Below are 17,545 nucleotides of genomic sequence, written 5' to 3' on the forward strand. Positions count from 1 at the left end.
ATAGAGTGACAGTGGCAGCTCTGCTTATGGATGGAAGTTAATAGTGGCAGTGTGAACTTGAGCCATGCACGCAGGGACACTTCTTTTATTTGTCCCGGAATGAGGAGCCTGAACTGAAAGCTGCATGGGGGACAATCAGAGGGGTCTATCTGAAAGGGTTCACGGTGAGGATGTGATGTTGTGACCGGGTTTACAGGAGGACAAGGATCTGGAAGAGACCGATAGACTCTCTTCAGGGTGTTCCCCACATTTAGAAGCACACTACACCTCTGAGATAAGCTGCTGCTCGCCTGCAGATAAGGAGCTTTTTTAGAGAAACAGAGCGTCACCTCGGAGGGGAGATCTCACATGCTATAGACAATTGTTGTTAATTTACAGCTGGATTTCAACAGTATTAACCTGTTATTGCTAAAAACAGTGCTTTACTGTTAATACAAAAGAAAACCTGTTAAATTACGCTCATAGGCCGTTTTTTAACTAATGCATTCTTAAAAAACATCACTTTACTGCTGATCAACTGTCTAAAGTATCATCAGTAACAGTTTCATGCAGTATTTTTTTAATTCTGGGACCTGATCTGCACATGTGAGGCTTGTACATTGTACATGATTGTAAAATCAGTGAATTAGCTTTATTGTTCTACACTCACATGTTGTTCTGGTTTGCATTCTGTAGCCAGCTAGAGACATACATTTTCTATTCCTATGTCTGTAACCTACTAAGTCTATTCATCTAGGCAAAAAATAATGTTTATTAAAATGTATGTAAAGAATACAACCTAAATAGTGCATTAAAACAAATCAGTAAGATAATGTAAAAGAAAGGTGAAAAACAGCTATTTAATGTATCTTTAAACAGTAAATTAACTGTAAAATACTGTGAAATTAATAATAAAAAAAAACAAAACAGTATTTTTCATTAACAGTACAAAACTGTAAATTTCAGCGACAGTATAATAATGTTAATTTTATAGTAACATAAAGGCAACCCTGCTGCCAGTTCTTTACCGTTATTTTACTGGGATATTCTTAACAGTGCATGCATGACAAAAAAAAGGAGTCTGAAAACAGCTGAAGAGGAAACGCACAATTGTCCCTTTTGATTTGTGAAAGCTGTTATATCTTAATTTGGGCATTTGGGCAATCAGCTTTTTCTGTTAAGGCCACAAATCAGTGGAACACCCACCTGACGATGTGAGGAGCTGCAGCTCTATCAGCATTTTCAAAACCAACTTAAAACGTCTGCTGAAAGCTGCTCAGCTCTGTACTCACTGATCTTTATTTCAATGGTCTTCATGACTTGCTTTTACTTGACAAGCATACTTTGTGATGTGCTATTGTGCGTTTTGTATGTTCTTTCTTATATGACTGTAGTATGTTTCTTTGTTTTGACCTGCCAAGGGCACTACAGATGTGAATTAGTTTAAAGCTATAATCTGGTAATGTGGTGCATCAAATAGTGACATTTATGTTTTAAACTATACATGGTCCCTTTTGAATAAAATAATAAAATAAATAAATAAATAAATAATCACGTTTGGAGTTTAGCGCAATTTCCCCAGCATGCAGCTTTTAATTGCTTTACGCATCCACATTTTTTTTTGTTTGCACATCAAATCACTCCTCTATTCAGAGTTATATAATTGCTTGACAGATCCTCCGGGTTGCCAGTTTGGACGTGCCCACACCGGCCTGCCCAAGCAGTAAATCACTATTGTGACTAGTGTCAAATGTCATATTAAATCACTCTATATCCTCATTCACAACATCTCTTACTAAAAGGCAGGAAAAGGGTATTCAATATAGGCTCTATATATAGCTACACAAATCTACTATGAACAGTGCTTATCTTTGACCTGTTAAAATCTATTATTACTTGGTACTTTTTCCTCTTTCGCCCACCATATAGTGACAAGTTGTTTAATTGTTTGGACTCTGGCAGAACAATTTATAGACCACCACCACCCAACTCTCTCTCTCTCTCTCTTGTAAGTGAGAGTGTCTGTCTGAAAAACAATCCGAGCAAAGGGGGGGTCGTTGAAGTTGATCTCCTATGGCATTTTGTTTTGAGCAGGTGCTGCTGGGTTGAAGTTCCCTCATAAGGTAAAGTGGCATTAGAGCGTCCAAATGGCAGACTTATATATAGGCTGCCAATTCAGCACATTGTCCCGGACTGCATGGTCGCCTCTCTCTGCTGTCTGAGGGAGACCTGCAGCTCTTTTCTTTTTTCTTTTTCTTTTTTTTCCTTCTGAGGGGCTCCTCGCTGACAACAGGCGGCCGGTCACTGTGTGGTCCATTAGGATCCTGTCAGCAGCATGAAATCACTATTATGGACCGTGCGTAAAATGCTCCTCATCTCTGCAGTGACACATTTGAATTAATCTCCACTTGTGATTTAAAATAAATAAAAATAATTTTATAAAAATTAAAATTATTTCTCTTGGTAAAACATTTTCATTTCTCAGGTTACATTTTGTGTTTAAAAATGATAATAATAATAATAATAATTTGGTTAAAAATAAAATGCATCTTCATTTTTGGGCCTTTATTTAATTTTCTTATTTGATAATTACATTTTCTGATTTCATCTCTCACACACACTCACCCACACTTATGATATTTCCCAGCTTCAGCACAAGTTTAACTTCTTATTAAAAAATCACTACAAAACATTTATTAAAAATCCCACTCTGGAAATATCTATTTCTTTTTGCCTCCAATGTTAATCCCTACAAATGTGCACGCTGCTATTAATGCATTTCAAGGCCAACTTTGGATTCTAATTGTCATACTTAGAAATCTCTACCCATTGCTCACACGTTATTCTGATATGTCACACATATTTGGTGGACTCTGAGAGGCCTTTTCCTCTGGTGTGGCCCCAGAGGGACTCTTAAGTGGTGGAGAGAGAGAGAGGGTACGAGCGGTTTGGAGAGATAAAGATTAAGAGATTTGACGGCTGAGAGAGAAAGAGAGAGTGAGATGAAGGGAGAGATTGAGGCTGAGGAGTGCTCTGAATTTTGAGATTTTGACTGTTGTGAGTTTGAATTGATCAGACATCCACACGACACCCTGATGTGCAAAATTAAAGGAAACATCCTCATGTTGTTACTGTTACTGTTATTTTATTTACCCTGAACGCCTGTCTCCCATCTGACCACGGCGTTGCACATTTAAGTGCTTCCACATGTTGTTTTTTTTTGAAGATGTCATATTCACCTTCATCGGAAAAAACCCTCGCTCCACCATTTGAAGCCTGTGGCCGATCCAGAGAGTCCTAATTATTTGTTGTCGGGCTCTTTGAAAAAGACACCAGCCCCCAAATTGGACATGTGTTGTACAAACACAAATTAAACATTTAAGCCCTAAGTATTTCTCCCTGGGTCCTAAGTGCATATTAGTCAGCCTATACTTATCTCTGGCCCGACGGCACACCCAAATTGCAGTGTTGCTGCTGCTGAAAAAGAAAGGTTGAGGTCCCGGAGAATGAGCACTTGAAGCACGCTGGCAGATGCCCAGAAGTTTCTCAACCACAATGCAAGCTTAGGTGTGTGTGCACATACAGTATGCGTGTGTGTGTGTGTGTGTGTGTGTGTGTGTGTGTGTGTGGTTGTATTAGTGTGCTTATGTTTATGTATTTTTCTATCTTTTGTGATTGTAAACAAATCTGACACATGTTCCTCTGTGTGTGCTCATGTGACATCAGTGTGTTTTTACATGCATGTGTGTTACGTGTGTGTGTGTGTGTGTGTGTGTGTGTACATGCATGTCCTTCTGCACACAGAGGTGTGTATAATACAAAAGCATTTCTCTGTGTGTTTTGTGATGTGCCCTTGACATGTGTGTCTATACTGGGTGCTCTCTGCCTCTATGTATGTATGTATATTCTTTACTCTGTGTGTGTGTGTGTGTGTGTGTGTGTGTGTGCCCTGCTGGGTGGGCGTACTTCTCCGTGGATCACTCCTCTGTTCTCCACCACCACATAACCTTGGAAACAGCTTCCCCCCACCACCGAGCGGAGAATAACGAGGGGCCGCGTCCATTCTCCTCTCTCCTCTCTCCTCTCTCTCAATGGTCGGGCTAACCTTTCCTTTTCTGCCGCTGATCCTCCAGCACCTGCTCCCCACCATCCAATTTCAAAACTCAAGAATAAGAGCTTACCTGACACACCAGCTCCTACTGACAACAGCATTCCCTCTACATACGCTCACTTCCTTCCTCTTTATATCACATTTTTACATACAGTCTTTACATCTTTGTTCAGCACCGTGGCGTGTCCTTGTCGTATTTTTTTTTGGGGCCGTCCTGATAGACAGAGCAGCTCAGGTTCATGAAGTTTATCCTCCTCCTCCTCGGCTCTTTTCTCTCTCTCCGACTCTTTATTTCTTCAGGCATCAGGGTGTGTGTCACCTCTGTCTGACGGCTGCAACAACAATGGCTATTATGTACCTGCAAAAGGATTGAGTAAGATTTATAAATGTATGGTTTACACAAGAGCCTTTGACAAATGAGTGCCGCAGTTGTTAACACAGTCACAAAACCTGGCCTCCTGCCTGGAGAGAAAATAACAAGGGGTGGCTTAAATCCACACTAAACTGAAGCCACTTTAACTTTTTCTTCTTAGATTGTGATTATCGGCGATGAGTGTCGTTTTTTTTTTTTTTTTCCCTGCTTGTTTTGTGAACAACTTGGCGAACCGCAGCATCGTTCTCTCTCTCTGCTCTCTCGCTTTTTCTCAAGTGGAAAAACTCACCATGACACTCTGCAGCAGCACATCACAAAGGGCCGCCCGCCGTCTCTTTCTGGGTTGTTGAGCGTCAGTTTTGTAAATGTAGGAACTGTATTGAAATGAAATAATTCCTGGAATGCGCTGAACACTCTAACTCATCATATACAGTATGTACATTCAGTACAAGGTACTGCAAGGGAGGAATTTTTCTCTAATGCTGAAGCCCTTTTGGGAAGTCAGGTCAAGGTCTGTTCTCCTGAAAGGAAGTCGTTTTGATAAAGAAAAACTAAATGACTTTACAGTATATTGCATATAGTCACATTGACTGCTTTCAGTGTTTGAAGCACTTTACATCGATCCAACTCTGCTGATCTGAGGAGCACATTGACCTGTCCCACCGATGCTGTTGCCCTTTTCAAATAGGACACAAAAAGGGAGGGAAGCATATGGATTTAAATTAGTTTTCCAAAATTATACTATAAAAAAAATTAGGGTTGTCAATCGCTTAAAATATTTTATCTCAATTAATCACAAATTAATCGCACACTTTTTATCTGTTCAAAATGTACCTTAAAGGGAGATTTGTCAAGTATCTAATACTCTTGTCAACATGTGAGTGGACAAATATGCTGCTTTATGCAAATGTATATATATATTTATTATTGGAAATCAATTAACAACACAAAACAATGTCAAATATTGTCCAGAAACCCTCACAGGTACTGCATTTAGCATAAAAAATATGCTCAAATCATAACATGACAAACTGCAGCCCAACAGGCAACAACAGCTGTCAGTGTGTCAGTGTGCTGACTTGACTATGACTTGCCCCAAACTGCATGTGATTATCATAAAGTGGGCATGTCTGTAAAGGGGAGACTCGTGGGTACCCATAGAACCCATTTACATTCACATATCTTGAGGTCAGAGGTCAAGGGATCCCTTTGAAAATGGCCATGACAGTTTTTCCTCACCAAAATTTAGCGTAAATTTGGAGCGTTATTTAACCTCAAGCTAGTATGACATGGTTGGTACCAATGGATTCCTTAGGTTTTTTCTAGTTTCATATGATGTCAGTGTCTTCACTCTAGCTGTAAAAAAGCCCGGTACAATCTCCGGAATGTGGTATGTGTTAAAGAAATTAGTGGCGTTAAAATAAATTTGCATTAACGCCTTATTATCGTGTGAACTTTGACAGCCCTGAAAAAAAATCTTTCTTTTGGCTAGTCGTGGAATAAGGAGTTAAGATGCTTTGTGAAACTGAGATCAGAAAGTGCAGAGACTAAAATGGAGAAAAGGTCAAACAAAGATCCATTTCATGAAATCTACCACACAGACAACAGTTGTGGAGTATTTGATTCACAAAGCTGATGACGGTTTTGTGTTTAAATTAAACATAAAATGAAGATAGAAAGTACTGAATACTGAATGTTGACCTTTGTCTGATTATTGATAAAGAAACACAACTCTTTAGATTCTCTGATGTTGAATGAAAATAGAATAGTCATCACAGGTTATTATTCATTGCTGCTCGGTCATGGAAATCCCATCATTGTAACTTTATTGTTTCGCTTTCAGGAGGCCGAATCATCATAAAAAGACATAATTCAGACTGTTTTTTCTCAGTTGCACTTGACAGGCGTCTCTAAGCTTCGCCAGCAACAGCAGCCAAAACTAAATGTTTAAAAAAAAGGAGTCCTGGAAAAAATGTCCACCTAATTCGTGGACATAAATTGCCAGATTGAAGTGTTGTGGTCGGACTCTTCGTTTCAGCCAATCAGATTGCAGACTGTTTCAAACAAGACTACAGGGTGACCAGGTGACTGACTCCGGTGCTCAAGTGGCTCTTTATCTGTCAGTCAGTATAGCTGTGGCCTTGGATTGCTGCAGCAGCAGCAGCAGCAGATGCTTTGGCAATTACACTGCTCCTGATGATTTTACAGAGAAGGGAAATCACATGCCAGCATGTCCGCACGTCCAGGAGCTTGTAGACTTTCAGTCTTTTTCCTCCCTGTTTTTCTTTCTTCAGACGGAGATGTATTGTTCTTCACTCTACAGAAAGGTTTTATTACTATTTTCTCCTCAGTAATATTCTAAGTAAATGCTCTAAGATGACTCCTATCTTCAATGAGAAGAACAGGAACAGGGAGTCAATATGGGCAGTGGGTGTCATTAGCAAATATCTCCTGGTTTGTTTGACCAGATGGGTGGGGTTTGATCTATAAGTCCATGTAAATGCCTTGGAGTTTTGACAATCAGATTAAAGTGTTTGAAGATACTTTCACTCATCTTTTGTCTTATTGACAGCCAAGATGACTTTTCCTTATCATGACAGACAAACCCCACCCCTCTGCCAAACCCTGCAGCTTAAAACAAACAAAAGATATTATTCGGAGTCTCTTGTTAATGTTGCACGATTGCTCTCAGGTGCCACACTAGTGCAAACCTGCAGTTTTATTTTGAACTTCCACCATAAGTTTGTCTGTCCAAGGATGGAAAAGAAAAAAAAAATGTTGTTTGTGGTGAGGAAAAGGCCACCTGTGCTGTTCCCATGCATGCTATACAAACACACACATTTCATGACACATAGAAACCCAGCAGACAGTATACACTCACACGAAGCTGGCTTTCTTAGCTCCAAATTTACAAAGGAGGGATTTACTTTGCTTTCATGACTCATTTTATTCAATAAACAACCTGATATCGGTGCATTGTGTAAACGAGGTTAGATTAATTCAAAAGTAATTTGAAGTATTTGGAAGAAATAAAAGCCTGGATAAGAAAAAGAGAGTGTGTAACTTTCACAATGACAGTTGTCTGGGAGACAAATATCATGTTTTGTTTAATTGTAAGAATGCAAGCATAGTGGGAAAAAAACTTGCCAAAATACCATTTAAAGGGGCACGCCAGCAATTTAGTGTTCTTGTGAGGGACATATTACAAAACAAATTGTCCAAAACCGAAACTCAGATAGCCTAACGTTGAGTTCCCTAGTTTGGGTCAAGCTCCAAAAATGCTCAAACCTACATTTCCCATAATGCAACTCAGTAGGGCTGCACAATATTGAAAAAAAAAAGGATTTCTGCAATCTATATTGCGATATGAAAAATACAGGAATTTTCACCCTGACTGTTGTAGTAGTTGTCGTAGTTAAATGCATCAGTCTGGTGGATTTTGAGAGCAAAATTAAAAGGCAAGATCTATAAACAATTTAGAGCTCTAGTAAACAATTTAATCATAAACACATTGGTTGTATGGATATGAATGGTGATGACAGCAACAAAAGTCACACCCACAAAGCATGGTAAACGAGACGGGGCCTGTGTTTCAAGACGGGGTTGGTGGGATGCCGACCACGGCCCCGGGACGTGACGAGGTCCGTGTGAGGGGTGCAGTAAAGCTCTCAGTCACTTTCACACCAGGCCTTTCCAAGTCGCACTCGCCGGGGATCCTCCCACACCGAGCGGTCGTCTCTGCCCACCGAGTTGAATCCACCTGTCAGACGTGGACCCATGTGGTTCATTATGAAACTGCGACTGGCCTACTTAGACTGTAGGTAATTAATGGGAATAATTAATGGGAAACACTGGATTAGTCATGGAAAATGAGAACCGTACAAGTTTTCCTTTTGTATGAAGCAGCAAAAAAGTTTTTTTTTCAAAAGTGTTTGAGTTAATTTACTGACATCGCACGTCCTGCGACGTGACTATTGTGCATGCACACATCGCAATGTCGATGCTGAAACGATATATCGTGCAGCCCTACAACTTAATAGTGTCTCATCATTAGACTCATCTTCATGCATCCAGTTTGTAATGCAATGTTTTGAAGAACATTACCAAACCTAGCTTTAAACCTGAAATGTGACTCCAGTAATCTCAAAGCATGATCAATTCATCTCTACTCTACACATAAATTAACTTCTGTGCTGTTCAGAGTTTTTACTCTTAACAACGTGCACTGCAATTTTCCTGGACTCGCCTTTTGGGGAATCTTTTGGTTATTTGGTGAAGAACCGAGTCCATGGCGTTGTTCTCACATTGTTCTCACATTGTTCTCACATTGTTCTGACCTGGCAAAACAAAGTGAAATAGAATAACAATCGCTTTAGAGTTAAAACAACTGCAAAGAGGCCTGGCATGCGTGTGCTCTGAGCTCATGTTTACATTGTTTTTACAGTTGGATTCTGCTCCTCCCCTCTCCAGAAGTGTCACCCTCCTCTAAAAGCAGGCTGGCTAACCTTCGCTTCACCACTCGTAGTGGTTTGGAGTAATGGGGCGTGGCAGCGGGGGGTTCAGGGGCGCGAGGCCTTAGAAATGACCCTGTGGTCGAGTAGCGAGGGCCAAGATAGCGTGGTCCCACCCACCGAAGCCCAGATCCAATTGGTCGCCGTCCAGCTTGTCTACGCAGGGCGTTGCCATGGTTTCCAGGCCGTAACGAAGTCTTTAATCGAGCCGTTGTCATCATGAGATGGTGGTGAGTGTTTTGGCTCGCGGTGGAGAGATAGAAGCAACAGTGAAAAAAACAAAAAAATAGAGAACGAGCCGGGGACCGACTGTGTGGCTCAGAATAGAAACGCACCGCTTGACGGGCAGCTCTGAAAGTCTCCATGAGATACACACATCAAGTTCATTCCTTGTGTCATGGAGTTCCCAGGGCTATATAGCGCCTGGGAACGTATTCATAAATGACAGGCTCCTGACACGCTCCTGGCTCATGTCTATTTTTCATATGGTATGCTATGTTCTGTACACGCTGTTGGATTAGCAGACGTGTGGAGTGTGGTGTTCAGTGATGACGGGGTGTGCAGAGGAGTGGCGCTGGCTCGGGTATCGAGCTGACTGGGCTCAGACCTCAGGTTTCCGCCACGTAATCCAACACACTTTAGATGGTAGGACGGACGGCGGCATCGTGGCCTGCTGACATTTGTGCCAGAAGGTTTCACACACAAGAATAGGCGAGATACACTTAACGGTGGCAGCACTGTGCGTGGGACCCACCTGTTGGGCTCTTCCGTGTGTCTAATGTAATGTTTTGGGAGCCAACTTTGTTTTACCGTTCAGACTACATTGGAAACAACCAATCGGGTCAATCGGTACTACTGTATTGTTAGAGGTAGTTAATTTGTCTTGGCTCGCAGCCTGTGTGTAACCGAATAAAATGGCCCTTTGCCACACTCCCTCCAGTCGACGGTTCCCTGTAGGAGGGCCCGCTGTTGCAGGAGGGAAAATCGCTGCCTCAGCAAGCTGTTTAGTCTCATTCTCAAGGAGCTTACACTGTGTCTCCCTGTTTAATATGGGAAACATACGTAGGCCGGCCTGTGATGTCAATTGTTATTGCTGGAGGCCTGCTATAGGAAAAATCTCATTTGCCTTTGTAAAGCACTGTAGTGAAAAGGAGCTTATGTCATAAAGACGCTATTGTGGCTGCTACGGGGCCCGCCGTGTGTGTGTGTCTTAAAGTGTCACTACTTTGACTCACACATTGTGGATTTCACGTGTGTTTCCCTCACATTTGTGCAGGTTTCAATGGACAATGGTTTCCTGTGCCTGTTTGTTCGTGGTGCACACAAAAGGGAGTTAAGCGGCGGGCTTTTGTGCAGGACTTTTATGAATGAGAGCTGCTATTGTAGCTGCCATAAGTGATCACATATTTCTGCTGCCTGCCTCTCTTTGATTTCATGTGCTCTTTGTCATCGTGCAGCTCCGTGACTTAAGCTGGTGGAGGATAAGGTACAAGATAATGATGGTGATGATGGAGGGAGTCATGGTGTGTAGAAGAGAACTTAACATCCGACCAATCTGACATAACCCAAACACTTAAAGGAATGATGTCTTAAGAGACTTGCTTGATTTATACAAATTGAGTCGTTACCCACGAAACTTTCTTGTCATTCGACTAATTAAAATCTGCCTGGTCCCACCTGTAGAGTTGTTTCAGGGTCGTTCTGGTACATGTCCGGCTGCAGATGTGTGTAAACGTGTCAGTGTTGCTATTACGCTTTGTGCCTTTTCCCTTTCCTTTAGTGTGTGTTGTAGTTCCGCAAAGTTACAACGCCCAAAGTCCACGCCAAAGAGAGTTACACTCTGCTCCTGAACTGCCTGAAACACCTTGCTTGAATTCCCGCCTTTTCTTCCGTAACCAGGTGATGTCACCAAGTAACACATTTGCATAATACCTGCCTAGCGGCTAGTTCGGCACGCTCTCAAACAAAGCTAGTTTAGAGCGGAGCTGGAGGGGAGTCCGAAAAGTTTGGTTCGATTGATCAATCACAACAGAGTGGGCCAGCTGACCAATCAGAGCAGACTGAGCTCAAATAGAGCGTTTCAGACAGAGGGGGAAAAGAGATGCTGCAGCTTTAACATTAAAGCATGTAAGCATGTTCTCATAGAAACCCAAAATACAAGTATGCACCTGAAAATGAGCATAACAGGTCCTCTTTAAAATATTATACATACTCCAACAACATTATTTAAGCTTAAAAATAATGACCTTTCATGATAAACAGCTCCAGAGTGTGAGTAGCATAATGCAGCGTAGTAGATATCAGATCAATAACTGTTAGCCATGTAATCACTCACTCAGACTGAGTCTGTTTCAGCCTTGGACAGAGCAACAAAAATGCACTTATATATATATAAAAAAATGTGGAAAAATTAAGTAAAGGAAAAAGTCTTCCTCCTCTGTAAACGTTTCATGCTTTTAAAATGAAATATGTATATTAATTCTTTATAAAAACATGCCACCTCAGTGCAGCAAGTAAGAGCAGTGTCGGGTGGAGGACTTTGGGTCTGGCAGATCAGATAAACTCTATGTTTGATTTCTCTTATGAATACAAATTGGAGACATATGTGGGAGGAGAAGATTGAAATAAAACATTTGATATTTATTGCCACCACTGTTTTTTTTTTCTGACGACCACCTCCTCCATCTCGACGAGCCTCCCCTCAACATTCAGCCTCTCCGTGTTTTACGGAGCAGCAGATTTGTGCGCTGTCCTCTAAATCATTTCCCTCTCTCGCAGATTGCTCCCTGCTGGAATATTGGCCTGACAGCCGTTTTCTTTTTTTTCCCCCTCCCTCTGCTTCCCCAGTGGACTCATTTACATTTATGCACGCAGCAATTAATTACAGGCTGGCGCTGGCCTTGTAAATTAGAGGGAGCCGAGGTCGGCCTCATTATTGCCCCTGACAGTTAAAGCCTTGTTTGGGTCGTGACAAGGTTGACTTCAGGCTGGGACAGTGGAAGCTCAGCAGTGGTTGGCCGGTCTTCATACATCTGATATCACTTTGCAGTAAATGAAGGAAATTTACTTTCTTGATGAATATGTTATTTTGCACTATCGATTTTTTTTTTTTCTCACTAGAAAGAAAAAACGTTTTGCGACCTTATATATTCCAAAAAAAACTTTTCTCTCCGCAGCCATAGGTCATCATTCCAGGCCTTGTGTTTTGTCTTTAGCGTAATGCCCTCTGTGTGTTTTGGGGGTCTTTCATCCAAATACTTGTGGAGGGGTTTTTCTATAGACCCAGGAGTCAGGCAGGCGACTTCTCACGGTATTGGCCTTTTCATGCGAAGACGCTCCAACTTTTTCCGGCTCCTTCCCTCACAAGGCCCTCCTTTCTTCTCTGTCACGCAGCGATGTGTTTGTGCATACCTTACCAGCCTGACAAAAGAAGGGAGAGATCCTATTCACTTCATGCCTTTGACATTCACCTCTTGTTTTTACAATCTTTCCAAGGCGCGCTGTTTGCACAGTGGAACAGGCTTTGTCTTGAAGAAGCGGGACAATGGCGAGCGCCATAATGTAATCTCCTAAGAGTAGTGAGCAGAGGGGCGAGGTTTAGACGTATGTGCTGGCGCTTGCCCCTACCAACCCTCTCCCTCCCCTCTGCCCTTTACTTTAGCAATATTTCATGTTAACAGCGACTTGGGAGAGAATACATGTTGTCACTTAAGCCTCTCTAATGTTCACCTAGGTCTTTTGTGAAGGGAACACAAAGGCTTTTCACTCATGCAAACATCCCCTTCCCTCGTTCTGAGTAGCAGTTTGCCCACCCACATGCATATCTGCAACCCTGTCCTTTTTTTTTTTTTTTTTATCAACATAACCACAAAACATTTATATTGAAACATTATCTTTCCCCCACCTTAAGCAAGTGTTTTATCAGCCTAAAGCCAACCACACATGGGATCAAAGTTCTGTGCTGTATGTACACCCAACCAATCAGAAACCCTTCCACCTCTGTCCAGTATACAGAGGTCTCAAACCCAGTATGCTTGTTGGATTATCAAACAGTTTTCACCTCTCTGACATCAGAATTGGGGGGCTGCATCTGACAGTCACTCCCACTTCTTACTGAGTTAGACCAGGTGAGGGAAGGAGGCATGTTTTAACTTCTTTCTCAAGCTCTCTCAAGCTGCTCTTTTTTCATTCTTCACACAACTACTGTCCCTGGAGTGCAGCCATAAACTGCATATAAGTGGACGTAGTCACCGTGACATCACCCATTGGTTTGTGGACTGCCGTTTTGAAGCCTCAAGTTCGGCATTTTAGTCATCATCATCTTGGTTTTTGGCCGTCACCATCTAGGTTTTTTGCAACCAGAAGTGATACGAGATGGTGGAGCTATAGGTACACTTTTAGGCGACCAAAATGTTACAATTAACTTTCATGAACTGAAAACAAAAAGGGTGTGAAAGGGTTTAAGTTGTAAGACTAAAACACAGACAACACTCAGGCCGGACAACGCTGTGGTAGCGACCTGCCAATCACAAGGTAGCCACGCCCTAAAGCATCCCCTGCTTTATGGTCTGTTTGACTCTAAATGGGACCGTAATTTACTAAATGAACATCATGCTGTATTGAAGAAGACTTGAAACTAGCGATTGAGACCATAAACTCATGTTTACAATGTTTACTGAGGGAATAAATCAAGTGAGAAGTAGGCTCATCTTCTCATAGACTTCTATACAATCAGACTTCTTTTTGCAACCAGAGGAGTCGCCCCCTGCTGGCTGTTAGAAAGAATTTAAGTTTAAGGCACTTCTGCATTGGCTTCCCTTCTCAGAACCGGAGGTTGCCATCCTAAGACTGTCCTAAAGAGTTCTCCCATTTGACTGATAATTGCATCTGGCCCGTCTCTATGATGTCATACTCTTTGCCCCAACTTTTGAGTGTGGCCGTTTAGGAAAAAATAGAAACAACTTCTTTGCCTTTAAACGTGGTCGGACTGCACATTGTCTGTGTTTCAAACATACCCTGGCCTTTGGGATGTCACTCAGTCGGGATTGATAAAAGCATTGCCAGTGAATGTAATCAAGACAGCAGTTACATTTCCTCCAAAACATATTTGGCAAAGCAAATGAGAACGAAATAAACATTTTTTTTTTGTAGTAATAGGCTTGATATCTGCCAACTCTGATCAAAGTGCAAAAACATTAGATATAGTGTGAAACCTCAGAAGTCTCAGTTTTGATAATCTATCAGTCAGAGTGATTGAAGAGATAGATGGAAGTGTGTAATGCAGTAAAATAATAGCTCAGTGCTAATAGGAGGATGAGTTGCCCTCGAGAGAAATTAACACAAATAACAACAGAAACATTACGAGGCCTGTAAACGTGGCCAGACAGTCAACGTGTGCTATAAGCTCATCGTTTATGGGTCAAGTGAACCTCATTGTGGTTTAATTGCCCATATGATTGGTTGGAACCATACTCCGTTTCCTATGGTGCAGACATGGAAGTGGCAGCACAGAGCCTCATGTGGTGCTCAGCTCATTGAGAGAGAGCTCCTGTCTCATAGAGTTCCATTGTTCTTACTCCAGTGTGTCCGCGTCCGCACAAGTGGCATTGACAGCTGCAACAAGACAACATTTGGGACCGCGCATATTTTGTTGCGTGAATGCGTGCATTCATTGTGCAGGTGCAGGCATCGCTCTCAGTGTAAGACAGTGTATCTCCTTGTCGTGCAACATATCTCTTACCTCTCCTGTTACTATCTGTAATGCTGTGATGTCACGGCTTTTGCTTTTGCCAAAAGCGAGTCTCGGGCCTTTCGCTTTGCTGCTGCTCTAAGTTTCTTTTCCAAACAGGTGCTTTTTTTGCCGCTGGCTCAACGGTACAGTAACATGTGCCATTTTACAGCAGTTGAACAGTGGGCCAAAAAAAGGTAGCTGTTACTTCCTGCAGTTGTCAGGAGGAGCCTGGGATGAGTCCCTTATGTCAGCTTCCCTCAGAAGTGGATGAGAATGTATCTGACAATATGGCAAAATCACATTATTACATAGAATGGACAGACAGGCTGTAGTGTGAGGACAGTGATATTCAGTTCACAAACTGTGTTTCGCAGTTGTGTGTTGCATGTTTTACAACTTAGTAAAGCAGAAACGTTTACAGCTTACTTTGTTATTGCAGTTCGCTGGAGTCATTAATCTGAACGACTGAATTTTGTAAAACAACAGCACTACATGATCATCATGTGATTCCATTTATTTATCATTGTTTAATTAATTATTTTAATCAATTTCATATTTCCTATATAGGCTACATATGTTTGAATAAGAAAGTATTGTGTTTTATTCACAGAAGGGGAGCCAAATCTAAATAGCTTGTTGAATCACATGTTTTCTGATCTAGTTAGCCCACAAAAAAACTGACTGGGTTGTCTTATTTCAGAGTTTGTGGGTTGGTAGGAACTCCGGATACCCAAATGTATGTGTACAAGCACTGAAAAAGTGTTTTTTGTTTTTAATGATATGTCCCCTTTAAAGCCCAAAGATGACAACTCTGAATTTATGGTCGCTTCATTTCATATGTATGGATGTTGCTGCACACAGTTAGTTACAATAACTGACAAAACATCTTATTACTTAAGATTGAGTTTTCCTCATTTCCCCTGCACCACACTTTAATTCAACATATTAACAAAGTGGAAGTGCACATTCAAATACGGTATAGTGTGTATATACAGTATTCACATACAGTGCATGTCAGTGTATGCAGAAATGCATGGGCTGTTTTGTGCAAAATGCATGTATGTTAGTGTGAATGTGAGTGTATGTGTGTGTGTGTGTGAGAGAGAGAGAGAAAGCATGTGCGTTCTGCAGCAGCTCTCCTCTACTGGGCAGCCAGCTGTCTCTCTGATTACCCAGCATCCTCCAGGTGTCAGATCTGCCATCTGCAGATGAGTGGCAGGGCGTGTGGAGAGCGGAGGAATGGAGGGAAAGAGAGGGGGGGTTAAAAAAAAAAAAAGGAGTAGAGGAAACAGAATAACTGGTTCTGCAGACATCTGGAACGTGTTCAGACGGGTCAGCGCTCGATTGAAAAGGTGGCTTTTAGAGTCCTTGGCTTTTCAACGTTTATTGAGTAATACTGCTTCGACGAAAAAAAAAAAGAAAAGAAAGGAAGAAGTTGCATCTAACAGAAATGTTTACACGGGTATTTCGCATGAGTGTGTTTTTGCCGACTATTTGTTATCATTATTATTATCGCAAGAACTTCTTAGTGCACAAGCCTTTGAGTTGTTCTAGTCAGAATTGCCCTTAATTGTGCCCTGAGAGGAAAAACGGAGATCCAAGAGAGAATCATTTGGTTGATTAAAGACATGAATAAAAGATCATACATGGCTAGTGTTTGCTTTCTTCTTCATTGTTCTCAATTAGCCTCAAATTGTGGAATCAAAGGCGCGTTTGTGTTGCGCTCTTTGTACAACTTAGATGCTGCGTTAAGGCGCCGCCGTGATGTCAGAGAAATGCTGCTGCGGTGTGTTCTGTTGCCTGTCCGTGTGAACTCGTCCTCTTCGTATCCAGTTCTTTCTTCAATTAGCCGCCTCCCATTCTCAATTAAGACGCTCCCATCCTCTCTCAATTTGGGGCCCACTCAGGGCGGTCCCATCCTCAACACGGTGCCTTCAAAGCCCTCCGTCGGCAGTTTGACCTCTTTTGATGTTAGTATTTGTTCTCTGTGACCCCCTGGTTTAGCAAATGGCTGTTTGTAGTGTGTGCTTGTGTGCGTGTGAGGCTATAATAAGGCTGACCCCAGGTTAGCTCTTGCAGTCAGAGTGGTCTATTAAAGCCAGTCAGCCCAGGAACGATTAGCTGTCCACTTGATAACGTTTTTTTCCTGATCTCATTGGAATCAATTTTTGAAAGAAAATATCTGTCATCACTAACTGCATTAAGACAGATTTTTTTTTACTTCAAAGCTCCGTACAGGAATCACGCTGTTTGTCGTTCGTTAGGCTTTGCGTGGCTGCGTTGTGTGTGTGTCGTTGTTTGTGCAGTGAAAGCGCTGTGTGAGAAATACACTGATGCTCTGTTGGCTCTGCTGACGCTTCACACAGGACCTCTGTTCTGTCCTGAACGTCCGCTACAGAGGGACCTCAGGTGGGTCCAGAGAGCGTTCACAGGGCTCCAAAAACACTTTCCAATCCAAATTTTCATACTTTGTCAAACCTCAGTGTGTAGGGTAACACACTCTTCCTTTAAAGTGTTGGTTCACCCCAAAATTACCTCTCGTGGCATGTAGCCATGCAGATCGTTTTTGGTTTTACTTGCCCAGGCTTTAACATATCTGTCTCGGAGTTATCTGCTGCCGCCCCCCAGCCCGTTCTCATTCCTGGGGCGTTAAATGCAGATGCTTTGTCACGCACAAGGCACCCTTTAGTGTTTGCATGAGACGCACCTGGCTTTCAAGTAACTATAATCTAAACTCATCTACGTCTTTATTAAATGCTCAGAGAAAGTGGTTGGGGAGGGTGCATTGTGACGTAGTTTAAAGAGCAAAAAACACACATGGGCAGGTGGGAGGGGGGGTG

The 17,545-nt window shown here is 42.0% G+C and overlaps 1 protein-coding gene across 5 annotated transcripts in view; it reads left to right on the top strand.

The window, feature by feature from the left end:
* LOC119486432 (transcription factor SOX-6-like) overlaps positions 1–17,545 on the top strand; it is a 131,693-nt gene that overhangs the window by 2,367 nt on the left and 111,781 nt on the right. The window lies entirely within an intron of this gene.

Source organism: Sebastes umbrosus, chromosome 4 (genome assembly GCF_015220745.1).
Source record: "Sebastes umbrosus isolate fSebUmb1 chromosome 4, fSebUmb1.pri, whole genome shotgun sequence".
Classification (NCBI taxonomy): domain Eukaryota; kingdom Metazoa; phylum Chordata; class Actinopteri; order Perciformes; family Sebastidae; genus Sebastes; species Sebastes umbrosus.